Source organism: Phaenicophaeus curvirostris, chromosome 10 (genome assembly GCF_032191515.1).
Source record: "Phaenicophaeus curvirostris isolate KB17595 chromosome 10, BPBGC_Pcur_1.0, whole genome shotgun sequence".
In the NCBI taxonomy this organism is placed as follows: domain Eukaryota; kingdom Metazoa; phylum Chordata; class Aves; order Cuculiformes; family Cuculidae; genus Phaenicophaeus; species Phaenicophaeus curvirostris.
This window is the reverse complement of record NC_091401.1, coordinates 5,277,393-5,289,752: the sequence shown is the minus strand read 5'-3', so window position 1 is coordinate 5,289,752 and position 12,360 is coordinate 5,277,393. Positions and strand designations below refer to the sequence as shown.

The 12,360-nt window shown below is 45.3% G+C and overlaps 1 protein-coding gene across 3 annotated transcripts in view; it reads right to left on the bottom strand.

The window, feature by feature from the left end:
- Positions 1 to 12,360, bottom strand: part of LPP (LIM domain containing preferred translocation partner in lipoma) — a 741,798-nt gene that overhangs the window by 293,350 nt on the left and 436,088 nt on the right. The gene's annotated exons all lie outside the window — the stretch shown is intronic.

The following is a 12,360-nucleotide window of genomic DNA, read 5'->3' as shown; positions in this document are numbered from 1 at the left end:
GATTAAATAAGGAATCAACAACCCTTCTGAGGTGACACTGCAATCTTTGGGCATTGCTCTCATTTTAGGGCATGTGAGCCTTGAGGAGCTAAGGGAACTGGTGAGCTGCTGCTTCTCTGAGAGACAGGACACTCCTGAAAAGCAACTCTCAGGAGTCCAAAACTGGTGCTTTCCAGTTTCTATCAATTTGCTTGGACCGACAAGTCTGTTTTTGCATTAGTGCTCTTAAAAAAGTAAATGGACATCCGACGCAAAAAAACATGCATTGGTACAGCTAGAAGATGTCAGCATTGTGCAAACAAGCCTTCAGCACCACATCATACATGGAGATGACAGTGCCAAGATCCTGTCCTCTTCTTGCTAATTTGTATTAGTGGGACGTAAAATGGATGGTAAACATTAGCTGGGAACCTTCCCCAGTGAAGAGAGTCATCCAGGTACCTTCACAGGAGCAAACCTCCTCCTTAGGGTGACCTGAAGTTGGAAGGTTTTACTAGAGCAAGGACTAGAAACAGGATCTGTCTAGTCTGGAGGTCAGAGATCCAAAAGCAAAGCCAAAAAGTAACTTGTTCCCTTTCCTAACAAACCGTATTTTCAGCTGGAAGTTGCTTGGCAGCCTTCCTGCCGAAGGATGTGGCAGGTCAAGACAAGGGTTCATTCCTGGCCAGGTCGAGCAGGGACATGAAATACAAGAGCAAGAACAGATCACACTTTGCAAACATGGGCTGAAACACCCATAGGACTGCATCTGCTGGTCTCTCCTCGGACAGCAAGGGACGCTGCTGGCCAGTACTACTGGGCTCCGGGAAGCCCTGACCTGCAGTAGAGCAAGGATGGGGCAAGTACCAAGGCACACAGAAAAGTAGGCAAGGCAAGTTTTCAGGCACCCAGCTGCACCACACCTGCCTTGTGAACACCTTTGGTTTCTTGTTTCTGTGAAAATCAAATGCTGTGGCATTCTACAAGAAAAATGTCACTTAAACTCCTTATTAAAGGTAATTTCCTCTCCCACCTCTTTTCATTAGCAACACTCAAGCATTCATCAAATGATACTGCTATTTCCAGGCAAAACTCTAGTCTTCTTACAAAGCACCTATATATTAGCACCGTCTATCGTTATAAATGTAAAACATTCTACTGAAGTTCAGAAGCAGCGTCCCATCCACCTAAATAGGAACTTACCTTAAACCTCACCCACTGGGAAATCCATATGTGTTTGAGGAACAATGCACATAAGGGGGAAAGTTGCAGTGGCTACCACATTACTTTTTCCTTCTAGGCAGTAGCTTTCCACTTAAATATTATACAATGTACCTGCTTATTATTCTTATTACACTATCACATTCAAACCCATGCTGCAAGCATCTCACTCATAACAAAAAGGCTTCAAGGAGGAAAAAAAAAATTAAAGGAAAGTAATATATAGTAGCACATCACACCGCACCAGTTTCAAGCAGGCTATCATTCTGATCACACCAGACAGCACTTTTACTCCAACAGTATGCGTCAGTGAAACATCCTTGTTACAGCATTATTCTTGTTACACAGAACCCTTTTGAGATGAATGGTACAAATTCTCTTAGTCATTTCAGAAGGAACATGTTGCTTAGAGTACTTTAACTTTTCACAGCATCTTTTCCAATAACTTGCAAAGCAGTAAGGCCAAAACAGGCCATCTTTAAGGAAAGAATTAAAAATAAATAAATTGGCACCTGCCTTGGGAAGGAACTACAGCATGAGGCTGTAAATCCCAACTCAAGGGAGACTTATCTGCCATTGCAGATCCAGGCCAACTCAGAAAATCACCTAAGCACGTGATTAACTTAAATTTGCACTTAAGTTGCTTTGACTTCCATAGGACTTAAGCATATTCTTACATGCTTTCCTGAACAGAAATAGTCTCCTAAACCAGGTCCTGTTTTGTTGGGGTACCACATACACACACACATTTGTTTGCAGCTCATCTCCTCAGGCAAGCTCTGGCTCCTCTGTTTAACTGCAAACCTGACTGCCTTAGTTTTTTGCCCAGCTATGGACCAAAATGTTTCACCCAGAGCTTTAAATAACCACCCCAAGGTTTGGAAGGGCTCTGTGTGGGCCAGGGACTTTATGAATGATCAGCTCTAGGTTTTAGACTTGGTAAGTGACACAAAGGCTGATGAGAGAAACTACAACACAACGGAGTTGCTGATCGATCCAAGAAGAGAAGATCTCTCTGGGGCCAGTTGCATCTACTTTGGACCACACTGTGGACCAGCCCTGGGCTGTGCATACACAAGCAGATACAGGGAGGACTTTGCATCAATCCCTTTTGAGCCACTACTTTGCCTAGTACGGTATGGGTCATGGCTCAAAATGTCACAGGGGTTTGTCCACATGTACAAGGAGGTACAGAGCCACAACCAAGAAGCCTCTCATTTACAAATGCAACACCACGTTTCAACACCTTTCCACACTCCCCATGAGGAAGACTGATTTCTTCCCTGTCTTTCACCACACTTCTTCACTGGGCTTGTCCAACAGCTAAGCTTCCACATCATTTCTGGTTTCTCAGATGCCTGGGGCCTTCCATGACCCAGGAGAGCAATATAAAGTAGATAAAAGAAAAACGGGTGTATCAGGACTCCATTAGTATTCCTTTCTTCCCAAGACACTCCATACCAAACCCTGAGAGGTCTTTGATTCCCAGATGTTCCCAGTTCACTGTGCCAGGGAGGAGAAGGGTTATGGCATGGTGCTGCAAACAACTGCTCACTTAAGACCACAGTTATTGGTCTGCATGATGCTCAAAGACACGAACATGCAACCCACCATGGCAGCACTGCCTGACACAGGCAATCACAGAGCCAAGAGCAAGGAAATCTGCAAAAAGTGACAGAATGCACTCTTTACTCCTGAGCAGCAAGGTGGGCTGAAGGACTAAAGCAATGACCAAAAGACATACGAACTAGCCCTATCATCATAGAGCTCTCACTTTTCAAAACAGAGCTTCAGGCAAAAAAAAAGCAAGCTTAAGTTAATTTCAAACACGTCCTTTCTACAGCTTGTCTGATAGAAAAAGAACTCTGTAGGCTTCATCTTCCCATTTTGCCTGTTCTCAAGGCAATGCAATAAATAATTATTATATATGTCAGCTCTGCAAACAACTAAAGCATCTATGCTGCGTGCCTGTGCAGGGGGCATGATGTTTCTCCATGTGATCCAAAATAGCCAAGATATTGAAATCCATAAAGAACTGAGTTTCTAATGGAAAAATTGATGGGCCAGATGTTGACACTGATGATTATTTTGCTAGGCCAGGGCAAAGCCCAAACCCCTCTAGATTAGAGAAATTCACACTTCTCCATTCCTCAATGACCCACGTTACAGTCTAGCTGCTCCTACACTCATCCACCCCTTGGGATACTCGCCCAGAAGAGTGGTGCACACTATTCTTTCCAAGCTCTCAGCCCTACCCTGCATTAATCATCACTCCCAAAGCACCTGAATAAGGGATCAACAAGCTCTTCACAGTGTTGAAGTTGACATGGGAGAAAAACCACTTCACAGTAAGACATCAAATGCTGCATCCAGGTTTTGGATTTCACCAACTCAATAGCTCCACGCAACCCTCTATTTGGGGAAGTCCCAACTGAACAAATCCCACTCTGCTTCAACACTGTTTGGCAATGCAAGACGACTTTTACTTTTTTTACCCCTTGAAATCCCTCTTTTTCATTTGGATGCCATTCAGTGAAATTATTATGATAAAAAAATTCTGCAGATTCAAGATCTCAAGGTTTTAAGACCAAGGCCTTTTCCAGGCAGCAGGAAATTATTAGGACAGAAAACCATATGCTCCCAGTGCCCCTACAACTTCTCTGTGCCTGGGACTGGTGTCCACATTGGCCTTTTTAAACTACTTTTCCCCAGAATGGTGAAACAGGCTTGAGGAGCAATGGAGCTACCTGACCTCATCAGCTTTGTGCCCAAAGCCAAGACAAAACATGCTTCTTACCAGGGCTGCTGCACGGAGGAGCACCAAGTCACCAAGTAGCACCTGTGCTCCTGCAGAGTTCCTTGCTCACCTTTTCAGTATATTAAAAATAATATATTTGCTGTGGGAAAGTTTTGCACAAACAATGGTAGAAACTAACTACTTTGAAACACAAACATGATCACACACGTCTATTTTACATGACTCAAAAATAAAAAACATTGTTTTCCCCAAATTAGAGTGAAATTTTGAGTGAAAAGAATGTATTTTCTTTGAAGCCAGCACCATTCTTTCAAGATGTGCTTCCGTCACCTAAATCACATGCCCAAGACCACCAACGTGATGCAATTCCCATCTCCCATGCTTTTGTCTTGTAGGGTTTAAGCTGCAAGAAAGGGAAGCAAATTACATGCTGCTGATGGCATGTATTTGCGCGTGTGAACACGCATGAGGTGAGATTAGGACAAGCTTGCAGGGAATTAGCCCAGTGGGTTATTTATTCCATGACAGCACAGATTAAAAGGGCTGACTGTCCCTTTGGCCTTACAAGCACTCAGGTGAATTACCAAGCACATTTAATACTGGAGGGAAAGGGAAAGGGAGAAGATGTTATCAACCAGGCAAATAGCTCAATAAATAAACAGTTAGTGCATTCAATGAACAGCACTTTGCATTAGAATGACACCTCCCAGGATCCCAAAGTGCCTTGCAAAGAAATGCTGTCCCAGCTGATAAACAGATATGGTGAGTCTCCCCAGCCCACTATCTCAGGGTCTTCAGGCAGGACCAGCGTAGCCCAGTACGCTTCAGTTCAGCAGCATCACCTGCATCGAAGCCGTCCAGTCCCACCCTGGCACAGACAAGTGCCTTACTCCTGCCCTGCCCTACTGGATGAGGCTTCACGGAGGCTTTCGAGGGATTTAGTAGTAGAAACGAGGCAGCCTCATTCTTACTGACCCATTCTCACCGTAACATATTTCTCATTTCCGAGTGACTGGCTGTTCTCTCTTGGTTCTGGTTAATATTACTTGTGTTTTAATGCTTTCTAGGAATCATTCCAACTTTACATCAAAACAAATACCACTGGGTAGGGTAAACAATCTGCCTGGCCATGCTTTGGGTACTTCGCTTTAGGAACAGGTCCAGACAGTCAGACAAACTGCAGTCCCTGCTCCGTGGCCAGAGCTCTCCACACATACACTCAGCCCCACTGGGGACAAGGCCCGTGGGTCTGAAGTCAGCTTTTACGACCGTTGACTTCTGGAGCTCCTCCAAAAATCCTCCAAGGAGCACGAGCAAGCAAAATAAAAGAAATCCACAAAAGCCTGAGATCAAAAGGACTCTCTGGGTTCCTTTTCTTTGCAGACACATTGGATTTCCCCCATTTTCTTCCTTTCGGTCCCACCAGCACCAGCTCTTTCCACAGCCATCATTGCCATAGGACACGTCTGACTGAGGCTGAGCTAGTGTTGTACAACACCCAGAAGAAATTTTTCCATAGCACCACGTACCAGAAGATGAGGTTGAGGCACAAGTAAACATGAGAGGTGCTTTTCCAATCTTCAAGAATAAATTGAGACTATCAATTCTCTTAGCAACTTTGTTTGAGACAAAGGAACTCGCTGTACCTTCTTTCAAGTAAGAAACTGTTTTCTACACTGAGCAGGGAGGTAACCAGATCAACAAAGACTTACAGATCAGCTCCTCGTCTGCAATTCCACCTCTCATTTGCAGTTCGTGCATTATTTACTCTCATAAATAGAAGGCAAAAGAAAACAAGAAAAAAGAAAGAACCCAACCAAGGAGATCTGCTCTTTGGGACAGGCAGGACAACCTCAGACAAGGAATATTCATTGGCACCAGTCAGCCACAGGGAGAGGAGAGGGGAGCTCAGTGTTAAATCAGGTTAATTATTTATCCAAAGATTTTCTCAGGAGCTTGTAACCCACACCCAGCATCTCAGGAGCATGTCTCAGAATTACTGAGTTACACAGCTGAGAGGTGAAGGAGGGTAAAAACCCTAAGGAAGACTGAGCACTGCTAGTTCCCAAAATAATACAAAGCACAGACAACAGGCACAACCAACTGAGGGCATTACATTAATATACAGATTACATAGCATCCACCAGCACTACAAAAATTCTTCAAGAATCTTAATCTACCTCTTCCGAACAAACCCACACAGCTTTGTCGAGCAGCAAAGAGCATCTGAGCTCCAGGCAGCACCTGGAGGTCTCCCATCAATTTATTCCCCAGGAGAACTCAGTTCATCTCCCACTACCATGCTTCATATGACTTTTAGTCACTCTTTCAGTGTTTTAGAGGGGAGGGAGCTTTGTATTTCACTATTTTTCTTAAACCAAAGAGGAACTAGAAAGCTTGAAAGTTCAGATTCTGGAGAGGTCTGTCAATTTTACTAGGTGTAAGGCAGAAGGTGTCAAAAACAGGATGTAGTTTTTCCTGTTTCTTTCTAAATTTTTCCCCCCCCACACAAAAACACTTCCCATTTTCCACCCAAGTGCTAGTTTTGAACCCTGTACTGCTCCACTAATGATAGTGGGGAGTGCTTTGACAGGCTTGCACCATCCCAGCGTTTGCAGCGCACTCCTTCCGAAGTCCAAGTTGATCCCCTGCTCACGTTAACTTTTTTTTTTTAACATCAAATTAACTATTGTTCCTCTTCTTATCTATTACTAACCAGTGGTCTGAATCAACACATCTCCGCACTGGGAGGACAAATCACGTACACCACCTTGTTTTCACACCAGAACTACTGACTGTGCACATCCAGCCCCAGCACATCACTCCCCTCCACTCCTTCCTGGGCCAGTCCAGCTCTCAAGCATTGTTTTTCTGTAGGTCCTACAACCCCACTCACCACACAACATAATAAATGCTTGCTTAGACTTTCTGGTTGGTTGGGTTTTTCTTTAACACAGAGGTAATACTTTTTGGTTTTCTCTCTCCAGACGCTCTCATCCCAGCTCCACAAGTTTCTAAAGATACATTGCTTTCTCTCCTACAGCACAAATCAATATTTGAGTGCTCACCAGCAAGTCCAGTCTCCTCCGGATCCTCATAAACTGGATAGTAAGCCTCCCTCTGATAACAAGCCTCCAGTATGCTCCACAAACCACTCCTAAAGCAGTTGAGGTTATCAGAACAACCTCACGGAAACAAAGGTAGGTCCTCCCACGCCCCCAGCCTGAAAGCTATTCCTTGTGTTTACATTTAGCTTAAGTCTGCAAAATGCAAGACTTATTTAGACTAGGAAAAGCACATGCCCTTCTTCTAGCAGGAGGGTGTGGAGCCTGCACGTTTCTGTTACTGTTTAACCAGCACATTGCTTTCTGGACCAAGATCCAGTACCCAAAACCAAGAGTTTGCAGTCACTTCTGTTCCAACAAATGCTTTTTTCATAAAGGCAAGGAACAGATTGGAGAGGATACCCTGTCACTAGCCAGGAAAGCCACTGGGTCGCCATCAGTACACCCTCCCATGGTCACTGGGCTTGCAGGGACAAAAGCTAGGGACAAATAGTTTGACTGTTGATAATGGGCACTAAGGAAATTCAGCTTTACTTTCCCCCTTCACTTCTGCTGTCCTTTCCAAAAGAAAAAAAAATGGAGGAAAAAACCACACTGGAGGTGCCACAGTGCTCGCATGAGATGAGCAACAAGCCCTGCCACAGCATCCAGGTGTGGCAGAAGAAGGAGGAAGCTTTGCCACTGATCCAACAGATCCCTCTGATCGGAATGCCAGCACATGAGCCGGCAATCAGCTAGCTACATACCTCATACCATTCAGCTCCGCTTTCTCCTGGGAAACATGAGACAAGGAGGGATGCAAGCATGTCACCGGAGAAGCAATGGCAGTTGGGTAATGCCACGCTAAGCAGGAGGCAGGAGGACTTATTCAGCATGGTGGGAAAGCAAAATCCAATCTCCACAACCCCCAGTGCCCCAACAGTCTGTAGAGAGAGGCCATTTCACAAGCCCAGGCTCTGCTACAGAACATCGACCACCCTTCCAGCACCACCTGCTCCCCTGGCCACCGGCTCTACAAAGGCTTCGCGCTGGCCAAGAGGCCCATGACTGCTCAATGTCACACCGCCTACCCAGAAAGGCAACACTGAAATCTACTCCCATTTTCCATGAGCTAAGCAAAACAGCTTAAATATTACCCAGCGGTGCCAGTCCTTGTGGTGGGTAAATGCTTTCGGGATCAGGGGGACATCTTTATTTAAATGGCATCTGTATGGCAGGTGGAACATCAGCTTCATCACCCAATTCATTTGTATCAACCTCTTATGCAACCGGGTGCAAGTATGCCCGTCATTCACTCAGCCTGCTCATACAAAAGGACAATGTGCCAACCCAGGGCAAAGAAGGCAAGCATGCTGACCTCTATTAAAATCAGCATCGTCCAGCTTTTTATAGAAAACTGCTGATCTCCTAAGGACTCCCTGTTACCATAAGATGAATTGCAAAAATTTCAGGGCCGGCCGCATGGCTTGGGATCTGCCTGCTCAGGTAGGAAGCGACTTCAAAACACAAAAAACTCACAGAAAAGACACCCGATGCAGATTAACTTATTTTGGGAAGAACACAGCTTTTTCTCCTCCATGTTTTAGCTTACTCCAACTGCGAAAATAGCCTGAACTAAGTCAAAAAAAGGCATGTTCATTTTGGAACAAAGCTGCATGCATATGAAGCACTCACAGAAGAGCTGTGGCAGAACAACTTGTTCCTCAATAGCTATTCTGAACCATGGCTCAGTAACAGATCCAGAGTACGTCTCCATAAATGAGACGTTGTGTTGAGCTGACAACCTCGCTGAGTGGTGGGTAGAAGCTTAAAACCTTTACAAAAGCCTAAGTTCTCACTGACAATTCCCATGAACTAAGGGCACACCGACCTAAGAAAAATCAGACATCATTCACTTCTTTTGCAGAAACCTGCTTTCCAACTTCAAGCATTCAAAAGTCATCAGTCCAGCAATGTTGGTAAGACTGGCTTAAAAGCTAATAGAAAAAAAAAAATGGGTGCATTTAAAGCTTTCCCCCTATTGGCACTCTATATAGAGTCCTTTTCCCAAAGCTTTCCCACACAACCACGAGGCCCAGGACTTCTAAGTTTCTTTTAAATGAAATATTAGATATTAAAAGGAAATTACAGATTTAAGGGAACAGGGGGCTTTAAAAGACTTGATGTAGGGTAGAGCTCACAAAAAGATCACAATCAATAGAAATAACCGAACATCTTGAACATTAAAGCTAAGACATTGAACATCTCAAATTAAAACTCCATTGTGCTTGTTACTATTATTTGTGACTGCAAGGTCCCAGATCAAGAAGTAATTCAGAAGAATGACCTTTATCCTCACTGCTTTCACACAGGTTGAACACTGCCTTTCCAAAGGGAGACAATTTCTTGAAATACAGTGCTAGTATTTTTCTTTTCTTATTCTTTTTCCTCTTCAAAACTTCGTTCAGCATTACAAGCTCTAGTTTGTGTAATCTCTTTCTCCCTTTCCGCATGCTCCATTTCACTGTTAGGCTCTCAGTATCCAGCTCTCTGGCATAGTGGGAAAATCTTTGGGAAGTGACATTTTCATAAAGTGAACTGCAAAGATTTTTCCCAAAAAGGTGTCATAGGCTTAGGGTTTACACAACAGCTTGTTTTTACAAAATGTAAATTCAGGATCTGTTTTAAACCAGGATCTTGTTACAGCCGCCCATACACTTATTTCCTTTTCAGCAACATGAATTTATTCACCATAGTCAACTCGTATCACATCCATATATTAGACAAGTACGTACATACATATATATAGACACGTGCTGTCTCATCTGGAGGTAGCTATGACTGACACAAGGCTCATTCAGTCAGGAGGAGGGTTAGTAAAGCATCATCTGCACTCGAAGCGGTTTAGTGTTACTGGGCTGAAAGGAAACAGAGAGACATCCTGTTTATAGGCTGTAGAGCCCCAATGGATAAACAAGTGCACCTCAAAGAAGAGGAGGGGGAAGCAGAGAGAGACCTAACGGGTGTCAGGATAATGACACATCAGCTAAGCCGCATGCCGGGCAGCCCCATGTGCTGCAGAATGTACAGAATGTGCCGCCATGCCGGGGCTGCCGGCTCCTCTGACCCCACCACGGCCAGCCCCTGCTCATCTTTCACCCCGACACCAGGCTGCTTCCTGGCACCGGCTGAGGTGACGCCAGAGCTATTTTTCCATCCCACTCTTCTCCGCTCTCCCACCACATGCCCGTGCTGCCAAAGCTTTCGATGTATTTTGGTTTTCACCCACCGGCAGGGCCACGCCATGGATGCTCAGGGGTTTTGCAAGATCAGAGGGGCAAGGACATCTTGCAAGGTCAGGGCTCGCTGCAGCCATGCTCCTCTGCTAACAACACAGGGAGGCCAATAGTCTTCCCTCAGCATCCACTGTTGGCAGAGGTGGATCCTGGGCTGGATGGACAAGGCCTGGCCTAATGTGGTGTCGCTGCTGTAAACCCAATTCCCAGCTACAACAGAGAGGAGACAGCCCCAAGCAATGCCCCTCCAGCTCCTCTCCTGTCAGGAGAACACTGAAGATACACTTGCAGGTTAAAGTCAGGTACCAGGCTTAATCTCATCTGAACTATCACTTGCATACGTGGGCCTGGCAGCGGTGAGCAGCTCCACACCAGAACTGTGAGGTGGATGCAAGAAATGGGAGATCTACAGAAAAACCCTACAAATATCCCTCTGCTTCTGACATTAACAATGGACTGAATAAAGTGAGGGAAAAAGTTGAGGTTCTACCCTGTTCCAGATGCAAGGGTCCCTTTGCATCCAGTAAGGATAAACTCACAATACTCACCTTGGGTTACTCTTGAATGGGGAACAGAAACCCTCTGGCCATTCAACACTTCCCCAGACGCCAATGCTGGGGCAATTGCAACTCACTAGATGAGCTCCTTGGAGCTGCTGTAAGGTTACCTTCAGCCTCTACTGCAAACCTTCCCCCAACAACATAGCAGCTCTGGAAAGAGTTAGCAGGCAAGGATGCCTAGCTAGTATTGACAACACCCTACCAAGCTACAGGCAAACCAAGCAGGGAACGTGGACCACCTCCGGGGTTCAGAGAAGTAACAAGCCCCACAGGGTCTCTCCCTACCCGATCAGTCTTTGTAAGAGGAGTTGACTGCTTCTAATCCCACTTCCCACACATACATCTTTTTTGCTCCACTTATCAATTTTTCCCCTCACCAGGAAGCATGGGAGATGGACCCACATCCACAGCCTCCACCCTCACCCACCAACACAGAAGGGAAAGTTTTGGAAAGTTTGTTCTACTTTCAGTAGAACAAGCATCCTGCCCCATCACGCAGAGGAGAATTTGAACAGACCACCAATATCTCACAGGGCAACACAAAACAAGAAACTCAGGTCAAGGTGCAGGTGTGACTTCTTGCGTCTCTACTGCTTTTCCATTTTTCATTATGTTACTTTCTTTATAGGCCCAGGAACTCTCTGTAATGCAGGTACAAACTCCAACATGTTCTCCAGCCCTTCCAGTCAGAAAGGCTCCACCCAAACTTGGTCCAAAGCCTGAGCAATGGAGAATTACCCCTGCATGTACAAGCCAAGGCTGCTGACAACATCAGCATTCACACTCTGAGCAGTTCCATCATAATGTGGCTGGCACAGTCAGTGCTTCACCGTCACCACAAAAACCCCACAGCTCTTCAAGGACACACAATAATGGCATTTGCCCACACTCTGACAGGTTCTGGGGATGAGACAGCACTGCCAGGTACTCAGTCAATGAGATGAGGCCTAGTGGACCTGAGAAATACTTGTAAAAGAAAGCCCCCGGCAAGTCATTTCTCATTTGTTTTCTATGCTACTCTTTGTCTCGTGCAACCGAGACGAGTCTGACTCACACCACGTTTCCGCAGGGCCTGACACAACAGGTCGACAGACTCGCCTTGAAATAAAACAGCAGCAAGCATGAGGTGACTGTGTCTTGGCCAAGAAGGACCCAAACTCAAGACACCCTCAAAGGCACAGCTCCAAGGTAAATAATTGTTAATGAACTTGAACTCCTTGCTCATCAGTTCCATGTAGTCCTGAAGCCTTTATTTTGCCTTTCTTCCATCTGGAAAGAATATTCATTGAGAATGAAAGCTAGTGACTCGCAAGGAGGAGTGACAGATGCTGCCTGCCTGCATGTGTGAAAAAACTCTGACAGGCAGAAATAACGCCTCTCATGCGTCTTATGGTGGCAGTGAAGCAATAAATAATCTAATAGACTACTAAGGCTCATAGTAATAATGTTGTGCTCCCTTTTCAGAAGCCACTCCTCACGTCAGACAACATCTGCCATGGTAT